Source organism: Rutidosis leptorrhynchoides, chromosome 2, assembly GCF_046630445.1.
Source record: "Rutidosis leptorrhynchoides isolate AG116_Rl617_1_P2 chromosome 2, CSIRO_AGI_Rlap_v1, whole genome shotgun sequence".
Lineage (NCBI taxonomy): Eukaryota > Viridiplantae > Streptophyta > Magnoliopsida > Asterales > Asteraceae > Rutidosis > Rutidosis leptorrhynchoides.
The window spans coordinates 420,914,118-420,929,129 of NC_092334.1; the positions used below are offsets into that span (position 1 = coordinate 420,914,118).

At 30.2% G+C, this 15,012-nt stretch overlaps 1 non-coding gene across 1 annotated transcript; it reads right to left on the minus strand.

Annotated features, from left to right (window-relative positions):
- Window positions 1–14,584: 14,584 nt before the first annotated feature.
- LOC139895381 (small nucleolar RNA R71) lies at window positions 14,585–14,691 on the minus strand. The gene has a single exon (XR_011775835.1). It is a non-coding gene; the product is annotated as a small nucleolar RNA R71 (small nucleolar RNA).
- Window positions 14,692–15,012: the final 321 nt, after the last annotated feature.

Below are 15,012 nucleotides of genomic sequence, written 5' to 3' on the forward strand. Positions count from 1 at the left end.
TGAAATGCTGATTTTGCTGTTAAGAGTTCAAAATCAGCGACAATTGCCCATTTTTACGCTCGTTTTAAACCAGTTTAGACTCGACAAAATTACACATATAATATATCGTTTTAAAGCTTGTCGTAAAGACTTTCAATACTAATTAATAGTTTTTATCCAAACTTAACCGATTTCAAATTACGAGTCCGCAAAGTAGGTCCAAAAGTCATTTTTGACACTTTCACTAAAATAATAAAATTTTTCCATTGACAACTCAAATTCTAAACCATAATACCTGAGCATGTAAAAATCATATCACAAGCCCTAAATAACATTTTAGACGTGTTGGTGACTTTCGTTTTCCAAAATTATGCATATGGGTCAATTTATGCACGTTTGACCCGAATGAGTCATAAAACTTTCTTTAAACCAAATTTGACCCAAACTCATTTTTAAAGCACCAAAACTTGCAAACATACTTAAATCAATATACGGGATGTGTTACATACCTTTGGTTCTCAAAATTTCGCATATGGGTCAAAGTAGGCTCGTATGACCCAAATGGGTCATAAACACCCATTTTGACCAAAACATGCCACAACTTATTTTTTTAAACACCACACCCTTTAAACTTAGTTAAATTGACGTTTGGGACTTTTCTACACTGACCTTTACCCATTTTGACCCATTAAACCCATTTGGTCAAACAAAGTCAATTACACATAATATTTAGCTTAAATAATGTAGTCAACTTCCAGAATTTTTATAAAAATAAGTACATGTCCGTTTGACTTGAAATACGCGCCAAAATCTCCGGGATTTAGTCGACTATAACACTACAAAGCACAACCTCTAACCCTAAATAGAAAGCTCGCGGTGACTGAAAACGTACCAGGCTGTAATGCTGAATCGTTTCGGTACTCATGTATAAACTTTGAAAAATCATATCAAATCTAAAAAGTATCCAAATGACGCGTTTCTGGAGTCTAAACTTATTAATTTTTTGATACGCACGCAACCGTGAACCCAGAATTCTGAGATCAGGTCGCACGCATCCCAATGAAACTATTCTATCCGGTTTTAAATAATATAAAATTCTAACTTTGATTTGGCCATAGATTTTGACTCTTTTATCGGAATTGGACAATATCTAAATGAAAACCAAATATTTTTTTTTTAGCAAGCAATACAACTATATACCTCTCAGGACCTGAATATATAGCATACTTTCCCAGATTCTCAGTTTCAATTACGAATTTTTAAACCGAAATAAATTTTTAAGCAACAAAATCACAAACCTTTAATTAACCATAACGAGGGCTATACATATCCGATTAACATGAATCTTAAGTCTATCTTGGGTGTTTTTCAATTATCTATACATCTAACATCAGTTCACAAACTCAATCATAAAGCATTCATCTCAGAAAATTCGGATTCATAGCAAGATCACATGAAAACTTCAATTTAACATATCGGGAGCATACGATAACGAAATCAATTGATTTTTGAGCCTAAAATTAATAGTTTTTCACAAGGATTTCATTTATAAGTATTTCATAAACTGAAAATATCATGTTCATATCAGTAGCATACCATTCAAATTCGTGATTCATCAACAAGTCAATAAATGATCAAATTAACGAACAATATCATGCATACATACAAGGACTTGAGCACTAGACACTATATCTACCCTAATATGTAACGAAAATATGAAAACTAGAAAGTTGGAGTTTTTAAAACTTACTCAAATCAAGAAATTGTTGATATGGATGAGTAGAGCTCTTCGAGAGGAGTCCGAATATGTAAACGATTTTATGATCAAGTGATTTCTTGAAGGTGTTTATAAGGAAAGAAAATTGATGATGATGATGAATAGTAATGGGTGTTTTAAGGAGAGAGTCTATGTACATGTGTGTTAGATGAAATGAATTAGGTTTAATAATATAGATGGGATAAAGAGTCACGAGTGATAAATCTATCTCAATTATTGATATCACGGACGCAATAATGTGTAGTCACGAGTATAATAATTAAACACGGGTATTACAATGTAATGACGGGTTATAATTAAATTTTTATCCGATATCTAAAACCCAATGTATTTTATCTTAATATGATTCAATAATTGGTAAATTTTTATATTTATAAAATACATTTACATATATATTGTTCGAAACCTTTTAAATTCTTGACATCGTACCTAGTTGATGTTTTTCATAAATACTTATTTAATATATTTTTAAACTAAATAATATATGTCTTTTATTGAAAATATAAGTGTTTAGAATAATCCCCCGAGTTTAATTTAAGAGTATACTAATTAATTAAAATGATTTTAGAACTCAATTATCGTAAAATATAATATTTATATTAAGTACTCATACGTTTCGTTCTCCGAAAAAAAAATTAATTTATTTTATTATTATTTTATTTATTTATTATATATATATATATATTTTTTTTTCTGGTTACACTAATTGTAGTGTTTTATTTAACACCTATAAAACTTATGTAATAATATATATATATATTTTAAAAAAAAATTAGCGTGGAAAATCGTTGAATTTAACAGACAGTTGTTAAGTTTTTAACGGAAAAAGTCGGGTTGTTACACTTACTTGCTTTACTTTCCTTCTTGCGTGGAATACTTCAACTGCTATTTAATGTGAGTTTCATATGATCCCTTTTACTCTTTACATTTTTGGGCTGAGAATACATGCGCAACTTTTATAACTGTTTTACACGTATCGACTATTAAACTGTGATATGTTGGGTTATGACCAGCAAGTCCCCAACCGACAAGTATAAACGATAACTTGTTACGGGGCAAACTTGAAAGTCTAGTCTAAATACAAGTACCAACTATTAAACTGTGATATGTTGGGCTATGACCAGCAAGTCCCCAACCGACAAGTATAAACGATAACTTGTTACGGGGCAAACTTGAAAGTCTAGTCTAAATATCAGTACCAACTGTTAAAACTATGCTATACCCGGCTATGTCCGACTAAGTCCCTACAGTGATATTTTTAATTGTGGCGGCATTCTTTATTATTGGGGATAGGCCTATCGGGAGTAATGTCCCCGATACATTTGACTAAGTCTTTGTATTACTTAATAATGAAATTAAAACGACAAGGACAGAACAACTTGTCACGGGGCAAACAACGTTTAGTCTAAATATCACGCACTGGCATAACTTTTGATCCTGCGGGAGATCAACTTTACAAACTAAATCTTGTGGTCTATATCTATTACTGAAATTATTGTTTATGACAAACCTATGAACTCACTCAACCTCGTGTTGACTTTTTAAGCATGTTTATTCTCAGGTACTTAAATATTACTTCCGCTGTATATCTGCTGCTTTGATGATGATTACTTGCCATGCTTGGAGTCTTCATGCATTACTTACCAATTAATTTAAAAACATTTAATGTAATCTATTTATCTACTGCTGCAAAACTCAATAAAACGTCTCATATAGAGTCGTTCTCGTTTATACAACCGTGATTTGATATAATTAGACACAAATACCCCATGCCCTATTTGGGGGTGTCACAGATTGGTATCAGAGCATGTTGTTGTAGAGAACCAGGATTGCATTTTATGTGTGCCTTATACAATTAGGTACCTTAGCAATGTAGGACTACAACTTTCCTTGACCATAGTGCCTTTAATTGTTGCCTTTAACTGTTAAATGCTATACTATACTTTAGAAACTTTACTTATCTTAGAATGCCGAGCCAATCTAAGAACTCTGCTCATTCTCCTAAGTACTATCCAATTCCACCACCACATTTAAATACGACACGTCATACTGCCATTATTGCATAAGTGGAGTATAGACACATCATATCTTATCATATCTTATCATATCTATCTCAATAGACTTTGTCTAACACTTTTCCTAAATTTCTTCCGTAAATGACGGAAATCTTTTTGCTATATATACTATTCGAGGAGACTAAGATATTATTCAATATTCAACACCCATTTCATATCAAACCCTATCCCAAACACATAATATGGATTTCTCGAACTCTTCGAGCTCCTACGGCAGCGTAACCGGAACAAACGAACCAATCAGCCATCATCTTTTCTGGATGAATTGGGGATGGGTTCATAGCCGACTCAATCAATGGAGGCAAGAAGAAGGTGATCCCTTCCACCAACCGAATTCACCTCTTGGCGAAGAACCTGAAGCACTTACCGGCGAACCAGTCCGAAACACCATTTTCTCTCTTCTTTCCAGGGTATCCCGTCACGAATATATAATATCGAAGATTCTAGATCTTATTTATCCCCTTGTTCTAACCGCCAATCATCCCGGAATAGTAGAAGAAGTCAATGAGCTTCGCGCTCGAGTGGTGGCTCTGGAGAATATGGTGCGAATTCTACAAGCATCAGCAGCACCAGCAGCATAACCAGCATAACCAGCATCACCACCAGTACCATCAGTACCATCATCACCACCAACAAATAACATCCGCATCCCACGCCTCAACATCACACTCAGTACCTCAAACATCAACATCATACGCCCATAGATACCAAGGAATATTAGTAATAATGAGTTAAGATGTATTGACTCATTCTTCGTGAAGAATTATATATGTATACCTTATATATATATATATATATATATATATATATATATATATATATATATATATATATATATATATGATTTGAAACAATAATAAATCTTATCATACTAAGCAATTACGTGTGAATCTCAACTAGTATGTACTACTTGGTTAATTCATATCACTAATATGCTATGATGTACACCATTCGTTAATGACTTAACAATTGTTAATCACTGCTTCAACACAATAAACTCCATTTCATAATAAATCAAGTGTAACGATGAATGTATTGATTCATAACTTCATTAGCGAAATATTTCGCGACAATTATGAAATCTCTAAAGGTTTTGGAGATTATTCATTCTCGTTTCAACCGTAAATCAAATGAGTTTAATATTATATTAAATCCATGATTTCATCTGAAGGAAAATATATATGTGTGTATATTTTCATAAAGACTGTAATTAAAACTCTTTTGTACAAACTGATAATATTTTAACAGGTAGGTAATACCCTAGAAATATTTATATCTCACATTAATATGTTACATTGTACATTCTTCAATTCTGATCCTCATGAATTGTATTCATTCATATTCTATGATGAACTATCATATCAAACCACCGAAATTATCATTCATCACTTTTAAAATCAATAACGCCTATTCTTTAACCATTAGATCCGTTGACGATTACAATCAGCGTTTAATCATCTAAAAAAAAAAAATCTTGAAACCATCTCGGATTGATAACCAATGATTCAGATATGGTAGCATTAAATGCAGAGGAAACAGAAGAATTTTCCTCGTCATTGGATCTTAGGAATTCTAAGATATCACCGTATCTTTCGTTATAAATATCCTCTATATTTCTGAAGATATCTTCATAACGATTCTTGACCGCAATTAATTGTCTCCTTGCGATATCTTTATCACATCATAAAGGAAACTGTTTTAGTTTCTATATTTTGTAAAATTCAAGTTTAAATTATAAATGTTTTGAAGAAGTGTTGGAAATTGAAGCATGAGTTAGTATAATATAATGACGTCAGGCCAACGTGATTATATTACAGTAAGTCATGCTAAATTTTTAATGGAAGATGATGATTCGTAGACTTTATAATCATCATTTACCAGGTTACACGACTCTTACATTCTATTTAACCTCTGAACATATCAAGAACATATATTCTTGATAGTTCTATCCTCAGTGATTCTGATAATTTAACAAATCAAATCATGATATTACATTCCTTCCTGCTTAGAACATTAGGTTCATTCGAAACTCCATACCTATAAATTCTGTACCATTACTCGCTTAACTTAGAGTCGAGAGGAGAATAAAAAGGCAAAGGGCTCTAACATATAAGGGAAAATACAAAGCCCGATAACAACACAGAAATTACAAACCGTGTATATCAATGCGTATAGCAACATAAAGACACGGGAGAATTAAAAACACTACAACCCCAAGAGCATAGTAGAAGTAAACAGATTCCTCTGGTGATAAAAGAAAAAGAAGAATGACTGCATATATAGTCAATATAATAACAAGGATTAATACAGGAATGAGCATATTAACAAATCTTTTGGAAGTATGAATTGAGGAAGAAAGTATAGAAGTGGTGAAAATAATGAAACGGAAAAAGCTAATTTATAGCAAAATTCCAGACACGACAATCGAGATAATTTACCGCATTTAATCAAAGAAAATCCCAATTTCCTAATTACCGGAGAATCAAATCTTATAAAGATTTCGAAGATTTCTTTAAATCCCTTGAATTCCGGAAATCAACTTTAGCTATGTCAAAAGTTAAGACGAACATTTAATGTCCTCATTTCACTCTTTTGTGATAGCTTCGTTTATACTCTTCCTATAATCAAATCGTTTTATCCATTGATAAAACTCTATTTTTCAACTCGTATTCATCATTAAGATATTCTTGTTGTAAACAATGACGATCTCTATCAAATTTCATAACTGTGATTTTCATGAACTCCTCTTTATTTTGTCTACCCTAATATTGTGGCATAAACGCTCAAGGTTTAAATGAGCTCACTATTATTCATAACACATTTCATGTATCCAATTTACTGAAATGACTTGTAAAACATCATCAGTCCTTTATGAGAAAACCTAATCAGCTGACACTCTTATTAATCCTTTAGATAACCACCGCATTAATAATAAAATGCACTTCGTAGAATTTATGGATCGTAAGATTTAAACGCTAGAAACAAAACAATATCCTATTAGTTGGGATTCACGAAAGGCCCCGAGCATACCTGGGAATGTGAAGACCAAATAAAACGAAAATATCCTCACCTGTTTACAAACAACGCCGACTAATGGCAACAACTAAATTTCGGGATGAAATTTCTATTAACAGGGGGATACTGTGACAACCCGTAAATTTCTGACAAAATTTAAACAAAAATCTTTATATGATTTCATTTAACCTCGACTAATTCCGACGATTCACGAACAATTATTTGTAAATAATTACGCATTAATTTGATATATTAATATTATTATTATTAATATCCTTTTTAAATAAGATATCAATAATTAATATCTTTATTATCAGTATTGTTATTATGAAAAAAAAAATTCACAAATATTCTTGGAAAAGTAGTAAATCAATTAGTTTATTTTAAAAATATATATATAAAAAAAATCCTTAAAATAAATGATTTTTTTAATAAAATAAATAAATAAATAAATAAAATACTTTTTAATTAAAAATTATAATGAAAAACTACTTTTATTATTTTATTTTGTGCATTATCCCGTGACCTAACATTTAATACTTTTGAATTTTAAAATCAGATTAAAAATTAAAATATTTCTTTTTCTTTTAATTATTTTATTCTTTTTACCTAATTTTTTTCAAGTATAAATACCCCTCATTTCTCATTCAAACTCACACTAAAATTTCTCTCATTCTCTCTTTGAAGAATTACTACTAGTAAGTATTCTTTTCTTACTTTTTACTTTTTACTTTTTACTTCGGTTTATTATTTTTTTTACCGAAACATGTAAATATTGTTATAAATTATATGCAATTAAAATTAAAATAAATAACATGTTATAATTAGTAATATATGTTACTAAAAATTATAAAAGTATTTTTATGAATTAATATATAGGAGTTATAATTAAAATCGAATTAATGAATATATATGTATATACGCACCTAACGTGAAGGTTATAATTAAAGATAGCGTACAAAGACTACAAACATCACCGCTACTTGTGGCCTAGGGTGATCCTTGTTACCATTATGGGACGCTTGTGGATCTCGAATGCCAAGACTTAGATTCTGGTCAAGAGATCCAGGGCCGCTCGGTAACAATAGATCATTCGAGTGACTTGTATGTTAGCGACGAAGTTTGGGCGAGATTGTACAACATATTTGTTAAGAATTATAACCCGAACATTCTTAAACAATAAGCTTACTATAAGTGAAAGTTTTTCATAAATAGTAGGTTTCCAAAAATAGAAACTTTTGAGAAATAGGAACTTTTCTCGAAAACCGTCACTGTCAATATAGTTGCTATATTAATAAACATACTTTATGTCAAGTTAGACATTAACTAATCAAATGTTATACCTCAAGGTTGATATCCAGATCACTTACTTGCTTTACTTTCCTTCTTGCATGGAATACTTCAACTGCTATTTAATGTGAGTTTCATATGATCCCTCTTACTCTTTACATTTTTGGGCTGAGAATACATGCGCAACTTTTATAACTGTTTTACACATATCGACTATTAAACTGTGATATGTTGGGCTATGACCAACAAGTCCCCAACCGACAAGTATAAACGATAACTTGTTACGGGGCAAACTTGAAAGTCTAGTCTAAATACAAGTACCAACTATTAAACTGTGATATGTTGGGCTATGACCAGCAAGTCCCCAACCGACAAGTATAAACGATAACTTGTTACGGGGCAAACTTGAAAGTCTAGTCTAAATATCAGTACCAACTGTTAAAACTATGCTATACCCGGCTATGTCCGACTAAGTCCCTACAGTGATATTTTTAATTGCTGCGGCATTCTTAATTATTAGGGATAGGCCTATCGGGAGTAACGTCCCCGATACATTTGACTAAGTCTTTGTATTACTTAATAATGAAATTAAAACGACAAGGACAGAACAACTTGTCACGGGGCAAACAACGTTTAGTCTAAATATCACGCACTGGCATAACTTTTGATCCTGCGGGAGATCAACTTTACAAACTAAATCTTGTGGTCTATATCTATTACTGAAATTATTGTTTATGACAAACCTATGAACTCACTCAACCTCGTCTTGACTTTTTAAGCATGTTTATTCTCAGGTACTTAAATATTGCTTCCGCTGTATATCTGCTGCTTTGATGATGATTGCTTGCCATGCTTGGAGTCTTCATGCATTACTTACCAATTCATTTAAAAACATTTAATGTAATCTATTTATCTTCCGCTGCAAAACTCAATAAAACGTCTCATATAGAGTCGTTCTCGTTTATACAACTGTGATTTGATATAGTAAGTCACGTTATTCTTCAGGCCCTATCTGGAGGACGTGACAGTATTCTCAGTCCCAAAAATATATATTGCAAAAGCATTTAAAAAGGGAGCAAATGAAAGTCACCTAATGTATTTTATAGTAAAAATACATATGACTAAATTGAACAATGCAGGGTTGGCCTCAGATTCACGAACGTATATCAATTGTATATCTATTAAAACATATAATGGAAAATCGCATAATTTCATTTATTAATATATGTTATTTATGTAGTTGTAGTTATATAAAATTTATACTAAATTCCATCTAAATTCTTATTTTCATATTATATCTTAAATTATGTGTTATATGTGTTTATTTTGTATATATATCTAAAGTGATAAATATAGTTATATTAATATCTATATTATTATATTAAAATTACCTAATTTGCTATATGTAAGTATTTATACAAAAATTGTTAATATGGTTTATATATAATTATATGGAATATCAATATAGTTATAGTATATATAATAAGTGTGTTTTTATGTACAAAATATTTAGTTGCATAAAAATGATAGTTTTGATTTCAATGATTTACTAATAATAATAACTTTCTTAATATCGATAATAATAATGATAATAACGATATTGTTAAAGTTGATACTTATGTTAATAATAATAATAGTAAAACTAATAATTATAGAAATGATATTAATACTAATATTAGTGAAAAATAATAATAATAACTTGTATGGTTTTTATAATAATAATAACACTAATACTTAATAATAATGCTATTAATAACAATAATAACCATAACAATACAAATTTATAATAATAAAAATAACAATAATAATAATAATAATGATTTTTAAAATTGTTGAACTACCTTGAAGCCCTTTTTAAAAAAAATTGCCCAAAGCAGGGATTGAACCCGTGATGTCTCGCACAACCTCAACACATCTACCAACTGAGCCAGTTTACATTTCTGTTATGGTATGATTTTATTTTCTTTTAATCCCTAATCGTATTCATCTTCTTCATCAAATATCTTAAATTGATAGAAAACCAGTTTACAAATATAAAAATGAGTAAAAAAAATTAAGTTTAGGTCTGTTAATTGTACTAATTCAACCCTCAGTGAGTTTCAAATTAATAGCAATCATTAAAAAAAAATTAAAAGAAAGTAAAAAAAACAGTTGCTGTAACGAAAAAAAAAATATGAAGAACTCATTATATGATTTTGAAATTGACAGTGTGATAATGCTAAAAACGAACATATATTTCATAGCATTATTCCTCAAGAAAGACAAGCTTTTAGTTGCAACTGTTCTATTTACAAGTGATATTCGTTTAAATAATAAAAGGTGAAGACAAAAGACAGATTCGACGAATTGAAGACGCAAACGACCAAAAAGCTTAAAAGTACAAAATACAATCAAAGAGGTTCCAATTATTGATAAGAAACGTCTCAAAATTACAAGAGTACAAGATTCAAAACGCAAAGTACAAGATATTAAATTATACGCAAGGACGTTCGAAAATCCAGAACCGGGACCATAGTCAACTCTCAACGCTCGACTCAACGGACTAAAAATTACAAGTCAACTATGCACATAAATATAATATAATATTTAAATAATTCTTATAATTATTTATATATTATATTTATTTAATTAAAATGTCGACAAACAAGAAAACAAGAACTTTGAGCTGTCACCGACGGCCATGCGATCACATGGCCTGGAGGAAGAAATCCCATGCGATCGCATGGCCAACTTTTTCAGATCACAAGGCCTATAAATTCGCGTGTTGGTTCAGTGTATCATCCATCCTATATCTCTATCTTACAAACGTAATATATATATATATATATATATATATATATATATATATATATATATATATATATATATATATATATATATATATATATATATATATATATATATATATATATATATATATATATATTATAATTATAATTTTAATTTTAATTTTAATTTTAATTTTAATTCTAATAATAAGGGTATGTTAGCGAATGTTGTAAGGGTGTAAGTCGAAATTCTGTCCGTGTAACGCTACGCTATTTTTAATCATTGTAAGTTATGTTCAATCTTTTTAATTTAATGTCTCGTAGCTAAATTATTATTATGCTTATTTAATCCGAAGTAATCATGATGTTGGGCTAATTACTAAAATTGGGTAATTGGGCTTTGTACCATAATTGGGGTTTGGATAAAAGAACGACACTTGTGAAAATTAGACTATGGGCTATTAATGGGCTTTATATTTATTTAACTAAATGATAGTTTGTTAATTTTAATATAAATATTTACAATTGGACGTCCCTATAAATAACCATATACACTCAATCGGACACGATGGGCGGGATATTTATATGTACGAATAATCGTTCATTTAACCGGACACGGGAATGGATTAATAGTCACTAGAATTATTAAAACAGGGGTGAAATTATGTACAAGGACACTTGGCATAATTGATAACAAAGTATTAAAACCTTGGGTTACACGCAGTCGATAACCTGGTGTAATTATTAAACAAAGTATTAAAATCTTGTTACAGTTTAAGTCCCCAATTAGTTAGAATATTTAACTTCGGGTAATATGATAATTTGATGAGGATACTCACACTTTATATTTATGACTGATGGACTGTTATGGACAAAAACCAGACGGACATATTAAATAATCCAGGACAAAGGACAATTAACCCATGGGCATAAAACTAAAATCAACACGTCAAACATCATGATTACGGAAGTTTAAATAAGCATAATTCTTTTATTTCATATTTAATTTCCTTTATTTTATATTTAATTGCACTTCTAATTATCACACTTTTATTTATTGTTATTGTATTTAATTGCACTTTTAATTATCGTACTTTTTAATTATCGCAATTTTATTTTATCGCACTTTTATTTATCGCAATTTCATTATCGTTATTTACTTTACGCTTTAAATTAAGTCTTGTATTTATTTTTAATATTTTACATTTGGTTTTAACTGCGACTTAAGTTTTTAAAATCGACAAACCGGTCATTAAACGGTAAAAACCCCCCTTTATAATAATAATATTACTTATATATATATTTGTATTTTTATAAAATAAAACTAATATAGCGTTAAGCTTTGTTTAAAGATTTTTCCCTGTGGAACGAACCGGACTTACTAAAAACTACACTACTGTACGATTAGGTACACTGCCTATAATTGTTGTAGCAAGGTTTAAGTATATCCATTCTCTAAATAAATAAATATCTTGTGTAAAATTGTATCGTATTTAATAGTTTTTCCTGTTAAAATATAAGCTATTTTATATACACCTCGCATAACATCAAGTATTTTTGGCGCCGCTGCCGGGGAACAAAATCTAGCTTAAAAGCCGGAAGCGCAATGCTAAATATAAAAAAAAAGATTTTTAGTTTACTTTTATAAAAAAAATACACTTTTGTAAAAATACGTTTTAAATATTCGAAAATATAAAAAGAAAAACAAAAATATAAATATTTTTAAGAGTTTGTAAGTTATATAAATTTTATTTATCTTTATTTTATAAAAAATAAGTTTTATTTAATTTATATAAATATATTACATAATTTTTTATTAAAACAACAAAACAGAAAAAAAAAAAAAACACTTGAGTCCAAGTACTGTACCAGCCCAGTGTCTGGCCCGAAACCCTAGCCCATGCGATCGCATGGCCGGGTAACTTAGAACTCATGCGATCGCATGAGCTCTGCAGACACGCCAGAATTGACTGAAAACTGCAATCCTTACGGTTTTATTATTAATTATTTATATAAACCCTAATTAGGTTATTCTTAATTTATTAATTAGTTATTAGTTTTTATTTAATTTGTATTATTTAGTTAAATTAGTTTAATTAAATTATAAATTTAATACTTTTATAAAATAAATAATCTAAAAATAATATTTTTATAAAAATTGTACTTTTTACAACTATTAGTATATTTTTATATTTTGTCCCTTTTTAATTGTTTTAGCGTAATTTTTGTATTTTTCTCTCGTATTTAGTTTTACGATATAATTTTTGCCATAGTTATTTTTATATCTAGAATTTTAGGCTTTGCCGTAAAATCCCTTAAGTGCTTTTTTTAGACTAAGATTTAGGTGCTTTAGAATTTTGCGACGCCTTTTTAAGTTTTAGTTTCTTTTTAAGTTATTGCTATTTGAGATATAGTTTTACTTGTAAGCTTTAATATTTTTAGACGCAACTTTTAGTTTTTAGTTCCTTTTTAAGTTTCAACGCGCTACTTTCTTATTTTTATTTTTTGACGCCTTTTACCTATGTATCAATTATCACTCCAATTAGTAATCTCAATTTGCAATTTTAATTTTAAGTTAGTGATAGTAATAAGGTTGGGTTAGTCAAGTGTTTTTAAAATTTTATAAGCCGCTCTTTTTCTTTTCTTTTTCGACGTTTTTCGACGCGCTCTTTTTCTTTCTTATTTCTCGCTATTCTAGTTTTTAGTACTTAGAATTTTCTCTACTTCTTATCTAAATTTCTTAAAATTACGAAAATTTATTTAAGTGGTTAAATTGATAGACATCAAAATTTTCTGGTTCGTAGTAATAGTTGGATTTGTACGTGGACCGGGTTATTGGAGCCAAACAGTACTCAATTATATTGAGACCAAACGAATCCTGTCCCTCTGCTGCATCTTTTGGCTATTCGAAACGTGGGCAAAATCAGAAAAGTCTATTAATTGGATAACTTATATAATTTTTCTTTCCTTTTAAAAACTAATAGGATATTCAGTGAATGCACCGAGCAAGACGTTCACCACCTGTAACTCGATCAAGACATATAGCAAATATTACCGCCGTTGATTTTTCTTTAGAATCGTCATCCAGTCAACCAAGTACTCCAATTCAAATTTCCGATAGTCCATTTTTTGAACCCGACCTCACAATTGAAAATCCGGAGAATATTCAGGGACGATTCATAGATCCTGAACCATTAATTTTTCCTCCGGAACCACCAATCATTCAAACAGAGATTGTTGAGGAACGAACCATTAAATCAGAATCCTCTAGTGATTCAGATTCAACAAATTCAATTATGGAAAATCTGGAACCTTTAAGCATGGAAGACCGAATGAGAGCTAAACGCACTGGCCAGGGTCACACAATTACTCATCCTGACATTAATGTGCCAGATTATGAAATCAAATGACAAATTCTACACGTGGTGACTAATCAATGCCAATTTAGTGGTGCGCCGAAGGAAGATCCAAACGAACATCTTCGTACCTTTAATAGGATCTGCACACTATTTAAAATAAGAGAAGTGGAGGATGAACAGATATATCTCATGTTATTTCCCTGGACTTTAAAGGGAGAAGCCAAAGATTGGTTGGAATCGTTACCTGAAGGGGCGATTGATACATGGGACGTTTTAGTTGAAAAATTTCTTAAACAATTCTTTCCAGCATCTAAAGTCGTAAGACTTCAAGGAGAAATTGTTACATTCACACAGAAACCGAATGAAACTCTATATGAGGCATGGACAAGATTTGGAAAGTTATTAAGAGGATGTCCGCAACATAGTTTAGACACCTGTCAAATAGTACAAATATTCTACCAAGGATGCGACATCACTACAAGAAAAGACATCGATATAGCAGCTGGTGGTTCCATTATGAAGAAAACTGAAACTGATGCTTACAAAATTATTGATAACACTGCTTCCCACTCACATGAGTGGCACCAAGAAAAAGATATCGTTAGATCATCTAAAGCAGCTAGAGCCGATTCTATCCATGACTTAGATTCCATTTCCGCAAAGATAGATGCTGTCGAGAGACGAATAGAAAAGATGACTAAAGATATCCACTCAATACGAATTAGTTATGAGCAGTGTGGAGGACCACA